Consider the following 12,810-nt stretch of genomic DNA (forward strand, 5'->3'; position numbering starts at 1 on the left):
GTCAGGTGTAAATGATTGCAGAAATTCAAGCCTTCTCAGAAGCATGTGTAGATTTCTGAAACCACCGTAGGGCGCCTCCAGCGGGGCAATTGGGGCGGGGGCTAGTTTAAGATCAGCATATGAATATGTCGGTCTTCATTATTGTCTCCCACAGAGTCCTGAGTACTTCATCAGATGAACACATTTACTGGCACATTTTTTTTTTTTAAAGGAACAGTACAGTACATTTTGAATAACAAATTCACATTCAGTATTTTGAGCTTGAGAGAAGATTGCCGGCAGTTGATTTTTAGACTGGTGATCTTGCTTTTTAACAGATTTAGATTTTTGGAAGGTAATACTTGTGTTAAAAAGTCTCTTAACTAGTTGTATAGAAGACTTATAAAGGAGGCTTGTATAACTCTGTTGGGGTGACTCTTACAACTTTGGCTTGGATGGGTGACTTGTAGATAAGAAGATACCTGTACACACAGTGCAATAAATATCCTCTTAATGCTGGAAGAGATCACAGAGTGCCAGGTCCAGGAATACGAGTCGCAGGAAGGTACATCCAAGTTGAGCTAATCCATCAGGATTAGTCAAGAAGATTGAGCAGGAGTCAGTGGGGCACAGCAGAATAAGTAACTTCTGCAACCACTGTGGGTAGTCCTTGGTCAACAGAAGGGACTCTTTAAGGAAAGTAGAGCAAAACAGTCTCACCCGACATAGACAGGTTGAATCCCCTCTTTAGTGATAGTTGCCCCTGTAGGTGTTAAACAGGCCATAATCATGCTAGCAGAAACTTGTAGAGTCAGGATACATTTTTCCTTGTTTAGCTACAAGGCTACAAAGTGGGCAACCAGTAACTAGCTAGTGATATACAAGAGCTGGGGCTAGTGCCTTATTGGGGGAGAGCAGCCTGAGGTACCTTGGCATGTGATAAGTTAGAACCTTCTGGAAAAAAAAGCCTCTGATAGGCTGAGGGAGTCGGAAGTTACTGGCAATCATTTAGACACATCTAACTCCTCATATGTCCATATGGCACACGGGGCAAGTTTCTTATCTTTATCCTCAACATTGTTTTTGTGCAGTTTGTATGTAAATTCTTATGCTAATAATTCACTCCTTCCTGTATGCCGGGGGCAGATTTGTTGCACTGGTGGTGGTTGTCCTGCCCCCCCCCCCCCCCCCCCCCCCCCCCCCCCCCCCCAGTGGACCAAACGTCTTTATTAGCATAGGGATTTAACTACAAATTGCACTAAAATGGCTCTGAGGATAAAGGTAAAAAGCTGATATATACGGAAAGGCCATTATTGTTTAAAGGGATACTATCAGCAGGTTAGACTAATCTATCCTGTTGATATCTCTCTATAGAGTATGAGGTGCTGAGGATAAAGGTTAGAAACTTACCTTTATTCTCAGTGCCCTGTGCGCTACAGGAACATCTCTAACCTTCCTTCAAACAATAAGGGACTTTCACTATATTTTATTAATAAGACACAAGTAGAAAGAAATGAAGAGCTGCACTCAGCGCTTGCTTTTTGTTTCTTTATTTCTTCAAAAATACATTGATATAGGTATGGACATATACAGGGCAGACACCAGGTAGGTAATGGTAACAGCCTGTTTTGCACTGTTGGGCTTCAACGAATCACCTACTTTCTCCACGTCATCCACGTCATTTCGTCCACGTCTGACTGGTAGATAATGGCAACCTGACCATATGATGTGGATTATGAAAACAATAGCAGCACGAGATGAGAAGAATTATGAATTTGTTACCAACGAATTATCGCAGGCTAAAACTGAACTCAGAATGAGACTCAGCATTTTGTTAAAGATGGCAGGGAAAAGTGAAGAATGTGTTCAGTTTGTTGCAGAAGCTCTATGCTTGATTTTGTCTAACAATAGACAATTTGAATTTGATAGAGACTGTTTCCTGCTGGTGTCCGGAGTAGCCATGGGCACTCCAGACACCTGCAGTGTAGCCAATCTCTTCTTGGCTTATTTTCAGGTGCGCTACGTCTACTCCACTAGTAACCCATATGCTAAGTTTATTCAGTATTACGTCCGCTTTATGGACAACATTTTTGTTATTTAGACGGGTACAAGGAGTGAATTTGGGAATTTGTGGCCCACCTCAATATTACAAATACTATGAATATGATGTTCACACATACAATGGATTCTGAAAAATTAGAATTCCTGGATGTCATGGTGATTAAGGATAATGGTGGTATTCCCACAATGGGGTTGAGAAAGCCCATAGCGTCATTTACTTTATTGAACCATACCAGCTATCACACTGATACTACTAAAAAAGCGGTCTCTTTGGCCAAAAATAAGCCTTTTGTGACATTTAGATGTAGCGCAAGTTTAGGACATATTCTGGTACACAATAATTTTTTGTCAAAAAACAAGGAGAAAAAACAATGGTTGAAAAGTGAAAATTAGAGGAAACCACAAATGTGGTAATTGTCATTAATGTACACCTCTCTATGAATGTTCATATCTAGTTATGATACAGATTAGGGACTTTATCTGTTGCAAAACGAACTACGTTGTTAACACAATGTTCTGTCCTTATGAACGTTTCTATGTATGAGGCTTAAATGTACGTACAAGGAAACATTTTTATTTGATCAGATTAGGGACAGGAGAAAATAGATTTATTCAACATGTGCAGGAGGTGCACAACAGTGTCATCTTGGTAATAAAAGTTGCTGGCATTGAAAGGGTGAAAAGTTTAAAGGGACAGGATAGACATCATATGCCCCTTAGAGTTGAAACTAAATGGATAATGCACACTGAAGCAGAGGCCCAAGGAGGACAAAATGAAAGAGTGGATCGTAGCTTATGAGGTTGGATTGGGCTGCTAGTTTTTGTTTTTATTTCAAATCTAATGTTTTATTACATTTTTTCAAAAGTATTACAAAACATTTGTTAACATATGCAGGAGTAAGCAGAGTTTACACAGGCATGTACTTATAGTAGAGTAGGACTCGGACACACACACACACACACACATTTAGATTTTAAGTTATTACAGTAGAAGAATAACAATAAAGTAAATGAAAAGAATGGGTGTTACCCCAACTATTAACAAGCAAGTATACAAGCATGTATAACAACATTCTCATATTTAATCTGTGAGTAAAATCTGCAACTTATAAGAGATTGTACAAAAGAACTAGTTTCTGTTTTTAACTTGTTTTTAGATACTATTTGTATTCACATGTTCAGTACGCCATCATTTACCAGTCAGGTATAACTTGATGACGTGGAGAAAATATGTGGTCTGTTGAAGCGTAACAGCGTGAAACAGGCTGTTACCATTACCTATCTGGCATCTGCCCTGAATAAGTCCACACCTATGTCCACCTATGTCCATGTATGCACAGCAGGAGCAGAGGTAGCCTAACCTGGATCAACTTAAAAATAACAATATGTTGATGTAGAGATGACAGTTGGTAGACTTGGACAGCAAGCTCATAGTCATCCACAAGAAAGATACAGGGCCACTTCACCTTCAAATCCCTTCATGGTGGTGTGGATTTAAAGTGATACTGTCATCCCGCCTTAGTGACACTGTCCACTGATAACAAAGTAATTTTAGAGCACAAAGAAGACACAGACAAGTTTTTTTACAGGTATACATCGAAATCTGCGCCTTCTCCTTGGCGTACACCCCTGCCGTACTGAAGTCTGTAGGAAATTATTTGTGAGCAGTAATAAACAAAGGGTCAAATCAGTAGAGCCAGAAGTCATAGCAAGCTAGGGGTTAAAGCCATCAGGAAAAAGTTTTCAGCTTCACAGAGAGATCAGAATACAGTGCCAATAAAAGTCTATGTACAGCAGAGGGGGTGGATGGTGGATGGTTGAGGTGCATATTTGCAGGGGAAAAAACAGAGATGCTGCAGGTTTACTCTAGTACTGCTCTGTAATTTTTCTGTCACGCAGGCTAGTCCTCATCCACTCTGGAGCTGAGCTCAGGAAAAGCTGACACTCAAAGGAGAAGTCTGTCGAACATTTTTATTAAAGTAATGTATTGCCCCCCCAAAAGTTATACAAATCACCAATATACACTTATTACGGGAAATGCTCTATGTGCATTTCCCGTAATAAGTGTATATTGGTGATTTGTATAACTTTTGGGGGGCTATACAATACTTTAATAAAAGTTTTTGCTGGACTCAGTTATAGAATATATAATGGTCAGAAATAGTGTTAGTTTTCATGCATGCACACATTACATCTTATACTAAAAAGTTACCTGAAATGTCAATTGCACATTAAATGAGAACATTCATACTGAAATATCACAGTGGAAATTAGATATTAGTAATGCTGTCCTAGAGACAAGTACATTAAAAAATATTAAGGACTTTGTTATGTTCAAAATAACAAGAAAGATAGCAATGGCAATTATCTGCTATTTCAATCACACCGACATCACAACAAAAACCTCCCAGCAGAATATATTACATACCTATCTACGACAGATGCTAGTACAGTGTTCCACTCACTGTGGGGTATTTGTGTTGCCTAGTGAATGTTGGATGTGGTGTCCCAATTAGTGATGAGCGAATAGTGAAATATTCGAATATTCGATATTCGTACGAATATCTCCCGAATATTAGAATATTTGATCGAATATTCGATCCCATTAAAGTCTATGGGAACAAGTATTCGATTATTGAAAAACATCTATTCGACCACTTGAAGGTAAAAACCGGAAGCTGGGGGATTTGAACGCTTATCGAATATTTATCAAATATTTGGCGAACTATTCGATAATATTCGATAGATCGAATACCTTACTATTCGATCGAATATCTATTCGATCGAACAGTATTCGCTTATCACTAGTCCCAATGTTAATCTCTCTATTTATTGAGGGTTTTTCTTCCACCTAATGGCTGCACTGTGGTAAGAATGTAAGCAGGGAGCATTGCATGTATATTATCCTATGAGCTTGCACTGGGAGATGTAAAGTGGGATCTCTGATAAAATGGGATCTCCCTTGCTCAACCACACCTTCTCTAAAGCCTGAGTGAGGAAATCCTGTTAGAACCAGTCAGTGGTTGTCTAGCGTTAGCTGCGCGGTCCGTAAATATGGATAATATGCTACTGGACAGAGTATGGAGCTCCCGCATTCATCATTCATGATGCTGGGAACTCTGAAGCGGTTTAAATCTTTGCACTACTGTAGTGACACTGTTTTGAATTCCGCTCCGTAACACATCGTCCGTGCACATACCATATTAGAGATAAAGTGTCACTGTCAAATAGACATTTTAATAGACATTTTTGTTTAGACCACCAAGCACAGTATCCCATACAAATTTACAAAAACTAAAATTTAAATCAATGTGCTTGTCTCTGCATGAGTAATTTGTTGAACAAAAACGTCTATGACAAAGCACTGCGGTGTCATCCTCTTACAAAATTAACAATATCAGAATATTTGTTCTATTTTTTTAGTGATTTGATGTGAATAGATGCTCTGGGTTACAGTACGGTATATTAATTGTCTGAATAACAATTCCCTTACATGTTATATAATATGACTACATTACTGTATATCTACATCTTCAGCTGAGTTGCCTAGGGGTACTTCAGACTGTCTGTATATCTACTTCTGAATATACTAAGGCTGGGTTCACACAAGGCCGTGTTGCAGAACAGCCGCTGTCAGCGATGTTCATCCTAGCCGGTACCGGCTGGATGAATTTAATTTCTTTTGAATTGGAAAACAGACACATACGGGTGTGTCCACGTGGCAATTCACCATAGCAGACAATGTAAAGTGCGCCCGGAGCTGCACTTTACATTGTCTGCACCGTCAATTTTGTGCAGCCGCTATTCAGTGAATAGTCATGTCAGTTTTTTGTGCAGCCACAAGGAATCCTGGCTGGAGTATATACTCCGGGCCGGGATTCCATTTTTTTTTTCTTAATAACGGACGGTGTTGCGATCTGTTTACCTATTACGTGACACAGTAATTGTGCGTTCAGGGCTGTACCTACAGATCGTTCGTGCAAGCCCTTTGCTTTAATTGCCCAGTCACCAGACAGGGTGATTTGCAGATGACAGTCAATTTAAAGGAGAAGTCCGGGCAAAATAATTTTTTTATATGTTATTACTTATGGAAAGTTTTACAATTTTCTAATGTACATTAATTATGGGAAATGCTCATATACTGCTATTTCCCTTAATTTAGTGTATCAGGAAGTGTTAGAATTATCTCTGAAGCAGTGACGTCACGACGAAAGGTGTAATTCCTATGGAGTGTCCAGCAGGGGGCGCTCTCTATATAGAAGTCAATGAGTACCATTGACTTCTATATATAGTGCGCCCCTGCTGGACACTCCATAGGAATTATAGTGTATGTAATGTAATGTTATGCACTGTACTTTTGTGACTTTATGAATACATTTATGGAATACTTTGGGGAGCAAGTGTCCTTACTCCCCAAAGTATCCCATAAATGTATTCAATGAATACATTTGCTGGGCACCAAGCAGGGAGGGAGAGAGGTGCCATCTACCTCCCCCCTCCCTCCCTGCTCGTTGCTAAGAACATATATAAAGTACTACTCCCCCATTATCTGCAGATAATGGGGGAGTAGTACCTTTTGCTATCCCTATCACCGCCCGCTCCGCCGCCGCCGCTTACACAGGGGCTGCTTTTCATGCCCCCTGCCGCTCCCCCTCCTCCTCCCGGCTTCAAACTTACTATGGCGCCGCTGATTCTCCGCCGCCCGCGCCGCTCCTCACTATCCGGCCGGCCGCTATCCGGCCCGCCCGTCCGCACGCCCCGTTCCTCACACTATCTGGCCGCCGCTCTCTGCTCCACCAGTAAGCAGAGGCACCAGGCACCAGGAAGCGCCGTGCTCCCGGCCGGGGTGGGGGCGGGCTGACGCGGCCGGCATGCAAGAGCAGAGAGTGGCGGCCAGATAGTGTGAGGAACGGGGCGTGCAGCGTGGAATCAGCGGCGCGATAGTAAGTTTGAAGCCAGGAGGAGGAGGGGGAGCGGCGGGGGGCATGAAAAGCAGCCCCTGTGTGAGCGGCGGCGGCGGAGCGGGCGGTGATAGGGATAGCACAGGTACTACTCCCCCATTATCTGCAGATAATGGGGGAGTAGTACTTTGTATATGTTCCCAGCACCGAGCAGGGAGGGAGGGAGGGGGGAGGTAGATAACACTTCTCTCCCTCCCTGCTCGGTGCCCAGCAAATGTATTCATTGAATACATTTATGGGATACTTTGAGGAGCAAGGACACTTGCTCCCCAAAGTATTCCATAAATGTATTCATGAAGTCACAAAAGTACAGTGCATAACATTACATTACATACACTGTAATTCCTATGGAGTGTCCAGCAGGGGCACACTGTATATAGAAGTCAATGGTACTCATTGACTTCTATATAGAGAGCGCCCCCTGCTGGACACTCCATAGGAATTACACCTTTCATCGTGATGTCACTGCTTCAGAGATAATTCTAACACTTCCTGATACACTAAATTAAGGGAAATAGCAGTATATGAGCATTTCCCATAATTAATGTACATTAGAAAATTGTATAACTTTCCATAAGTAATAACATATAAAAAAATAATTTTGGCCGGACTTCTCCTTTAAACATGGCAGAATTCAACGATCAACCAATGATCACTCATATATTTGCTTGTTCCTAAGACAATTGCTGGTGCTGTTACTCAGTGATGTTGGCCTGCTTTGATCGATAATTGTCCTGTGTAATAGGGCATTTAGAAATTTGATATTCTCTGACATGTTGGGCCTTCAGGCTTCATACTTTATTTTTCATTGTCTCATTTTAAGAACCGTTACTTTTTTTTAATATTCTCTTTAATATAGTTGCATGAGGGCTTTTTTTTTTTGCTGGATTGTATTTTTCAATGTAGCGGTTAAGATTAATGATTGACTTATGTTACCTTTTTTGTGGAAGGATGTGATTTAACTGTACAGGATTCACAAGAAAAACTTGTTTTCTTTATTCTTTTTCACCTTAAATGATCTTTTTGTGATTTCTGCACTTTACGGTGACACATTTTGAGGCAGTAGGAGTTTTCTCAGGTTAAAGTTTCCATTAATGGATTGAAGGCAGCGGCACTGTCTGAGTAAAGCGTGGGTGGGAACGGACAGAGGTTATCACTGGTGGTCAGTCAGGGAGCTGATGTAGCATCAGTCGGTGGAAGCAAATGTGTTATCTAGATTATCCAGTCAGACATAGTGATATACATTCCAGGTGAAGTAACCAACTGGCAAGGCACTAAGGGCCCTATTACACAGAACGATGTTATCGTGTGAAAAATCGTTATATCGTTCTGTGTGAATGCAAAAATCATTTGTGTTTCGTTTTGTGTAATATGGTGAACGATTTCAGGTAACTCTTGTTTGTTATCATTTATTGTTAATTGTTAAAAACTGCTTTGTCTTATAGAATCCTTACAACAATATAGGAAAAAAGCTTTGAAGAGTTCAAGAAGCCAATAACCATAAAAGTGGTGACTTGAAGAAGGATCAATAAATGCTCAGAAAGTACAGGAGTAAACATTGTGGCTGTGTTACATAAACTGTCTAAAAGAAAAAGGAGTGAAAGCTGTAGTGTGATTGGTTAATCTGTGATTTTTGGATGTTAGGGGGAAAAACAACAGTTTCTTCTACTTTCAAACATCTCCCTTGGTGTGGCACATCAACAGTTCACATAACATAGAAAGAAGGAACTATCTTTTACTGTCATCATTGATTTCTTAGCAAGGCCCTTCCCCCCAATTACTTAATTTTGTGGGGGTGGTCAGCTCCAGGATAAGTCCTGGTTATTCCAAACATTTTATTTTTCTCTGTGCCTTTGCACATTCCTGTCTCTGAACTCTACAGTTAGTTCTTTCCTCCTCATGGCTTGGTTATTGCTCTAGTATGCATTGCCAGCTGTGAGACCTTTTCATATTATATCTGTAATTACCTGGGGTAGTGAGTCCACTGCACAAACACTGGTATGAGCCGCACCAGGGCTGCTGGTTTTCACCAGAGGCCGCTGCAAGGTGGAATGGACTGGCTGTGGCAGGAGATCCCCAGGTTGCTACCCTTGGCCCAACTTGCTAGGGGAGACAGCCGAGGTGAAGTGTAGAATAGGAACATGAGACAAGTTTGTAGTAAGGGACAGGTAGACAGATCAGGTCAGAGGGCAGGCAAAGCGTAGTCAGGAAACTTGGCAAAGGGACTGGTACACTAAACGGCAAATAACAGGCAAAGGAACATTTTCTCTATAGGTAAGAGGCACTAAATGCAGTGTCCCAGAGCAGGTCCACTGACTTTTTCTAACATGTAGAGAGGACGATCCTCACAGGACTGAGGGACCAGACGAACCCCACTATAAGATCAGGTGTATAGGTAAGTAGTCCGTGTTGAAGTATTGCAATTATGATGTGAAGTGATCAGGATGATCTGAGAAGTTGATCTGCCACCTTCTCATCACCTGCACCTGCAATTTCAGCAAAGCCAGGGGGAAACAACAGCAGGCTGTTCTCAAACTCATGTTTTTGAAACAACCCACACACCTCAATAGAGTCACAGACTGGTATCAAACAACAGACAGATGAGTGCTTGCTGTCGCTCAAGGCTGGCAAGGTGATGTTCGATAATGGTTGAAATCTCTTAGCAGCTCTTGGCTGAGCCAGTTTGATGTTCATCCCTTGCTTGGCGCATATGATGAAACTGGTGGTGCAGAGCTTCCTGGGACATTTCTCTGGCATGGCACAGCTGCTGCATGAAGTGCCTGCCATGTGTACACATTTTAGACATTATCACCCTGCTGCTTGCTTGTGCCGTGTTGTGCTGCTTTTAAAATGCAAACAATTTGGTCAGCACTGAAAACACTGAAGATGTGATGGTGACTACAGGTCTTAGGGCCTTATTGTAAATAGCTACATGTTTTCATCAATTTTTTAGTATGTACTCCCTACTCCTGTGTTCCAAGTCTACAAAGAACATAGAAGGGCTTTCTAAAAAACTAAGAGGCTGATGTGCCCCAAATGTGTAAAGAGAACAAATATGTTAAAAGTTTGTGCCACTCCCAAGCCGCCGATTTCATGTTCCCCATGGTAAATCAACAGTACAGTACTGTGTCCTGAGTAGTCGTCTAGCGGCAACTTATGTCCCATGATCAACATGTACGACAAATTCTTTCTCCTAACATTGTGAGATTGTCTGGAGGCCCCATATTTGATAGTTGACCAATTCCGACAACCACCCCCTCCCTCCTCAAGTCTGAGGTTTTTAAATATAAAAAGAAAGTAAACTCTGTCTCTTTTAAAACAATTTCAACATTCTTATTGATCAAGAGATGCACATGTAATAAAAGTACAATTCTACCCTTGGAAGCTGTCAGAAATCTTGAAAGTATAGCAAGACATTATTATTAGACACCATTTGGTTTTGTAATCTCATTTGTCTTGCGAGAAGCATGAACAAGAACTCATTAATCCTTTTTCTTATTCTGCGTTGTCTTCGTCTTTGGAGAAGAGGTCGTGAAAGGACATTGTAGAGGACGAGGGTTCTGTAGAAGCAGGCAGCACTTGGGTGTATGTTTAAGATGGATGCTAAGTAAAAATCTACATCCTGACAGTAGTTAAGAGCCACTTGGCCCATTTCCATTATGTGATGTTCTTTACAGTTTTCAGTAGTGTAATGTTACCATCCTCCCACAATTTTCAATTTTTCTTTTTTTTTTTTTTATAAAAACTATCTATCGACACTATATAGAGATTGGGAAACACATTACACCTAAAGGAGCTTTTAGGGCACCCTATTGAAAATCTATAGATATTAATTAGGAATAGAGATGAGCGAACCTTGAGCATGCTCGAGTCCATCCGAACCCGAACGTTCGCCATTTGATTAGCAGTGGCTGCTGTAGTTGGATAAAGCCCTAAGGCTATGTGGAAAACATGGATATAGTCATTGGCTGTATCCATGTTTTCTAGACAACCTTAGAACTTTATCCAAGTTCAGCAGCCCCTGTTAATCAAATGCAGAACGTTCATGTAAAGTTTTTCCTTTACATGTACCTTCAGCAGCTAGCTAAAGCGAGAAGACATACTGTATGTGGGGAGAATAGTCAAACTGGTGTAAAGTAGAATTGTCTCAGTTGCCCCTAGCAACCAATCAGATTCCACCTTTCATTCCTCAGTCCTTGGAAAATGAAAGGTGGAATCTGATTGGTTGCTAGGGGCAACTGAGACAATTCTACTTTACACAAGTTTGATAAACAAAAACACAAAAAAATTATATACACAAAAAAGTGGCAAGTAATTACTCACCTTGTGCTCAATTTGTATGATCCTAGGTAGCTTCCACTACTCATTTATGAACAACCCACCCCCCTTCACACACACACACACACACACACACACACTTTCTAATTTCCTTTGGGTACATTCTGTCTGATCCACAGTTTTATCATTTGTAGTTGTCATCAAAAGCACCAATAGCAATTCATCTCTGAGGTTTTTACACCTTTGAACAAAAAGATAGGAGGCATTCTGGTATGATCCCAGAGCTCTGGTCATCAACATGTTATGCCTATTAGAATGCACAATTTGTTCAATGTTGGGCTATGCTCAAACTTAAAAATGAACCTTGTCTCACTGTTTCTCAACTATGTGTTGACACATCAAGTGTTGAGTGGAAAGGCCAAACTTTTTGTGTTTGGCAGCATTCTCTGAACCCTGAATGATATGCGTTTGACTACCAGCAGTTGCAACAGTCCAACCACTGCAGCCATGGGAAGTCAACTGCGTTTGGGTTCGGAGAATGATGCTGAACCCAACAGTTCAGCCCCTACGCTCAACGCTAATCCCATCCTATGTTAGTCCTTACTGTTTTCTGAAAATGAAAATAAAATAAAAATCACTGTGTTGGAAGGAGTTGTGTAATGTGCCAACCATAACAATGGCAATTGCCTTAAGCTGATGACCCCAAAAATTGCTACAGTATACAATAGATGATAATAATATAACTAGAAAAAGGAAATTGATAGTTGTCATAGCCCATATTGCCAATGTCCTATTCATAGAGGTGCAACGGTACCAGGGACTGATTCCTGAAGGGGTCTATTGGTGCTTTATCACGTAAGAAGACTCTAGGATTCTAAATGCTACATGGTAGCATTAGGTCCCATGTTTAAAGTCACACCTATGTGGAGTGTAATGTAAAGCCGTGTATGACATCGCCCCAGGGCCCTGATGGTATAATATCACATAATATAGTCTAAACATATAATTGCTGTGTAGAGCGATACATTAATAATGTGCTGAGTGCATTTCATTTTAAACATAGGATCTAATTAACATTTCATTAATTGTAACTGCAGCCGCAGCAGGGATTCTGGCGAGCTGGAGTGTAATTGACACCTTAGATGATGAAAATAACACCAGAGATATGTGTGTGTATATTTATGTCGTAGAATTTCTTTTTTTTTTAAATTTGATGTTTTGTCTGCTGAACATATAATTTGTCAAGCGAATGTCAATGTTAATTTGTCAGGTTCTCTCAGGGGAAAAGGGAGAGTTATAAATAGAACTCAGCAATGGGAGATCTATGGGGTAAGGCGAAGAGGAGCTAGGCGATTGGGGATAGGGCAATGAAAAGTAAGAGCTGTAGGGACTTACTGTTAGTAGTGTTTGTGGTCCCTGCTCATTCCTGTTGTGAACAGGACCAGCTCTGGGCTGGTGTATATTTTACTGCCATTTTTCCACTGAAAAAATGTTAAATGCAGTGCATGCGGAAGCTGTGCCCCCTTTGCAT

The sequence above is a fragment of the Dendropsophus ebraccatus genome, chromosome 4 (genome assembly GCF_027789765.1).
Source record: "Dendropsophus ebraccatus isolate aDenEbr1 chromosome 4, aDenEbr1.pat, whole genome shotgun sequence".
Lineage (NCBI taxonomy): Eukaryota > Metazoa > Chordata > Amphibia > Anura > Hylidae > Dendropsophus > Dendropsophus ebraccatus.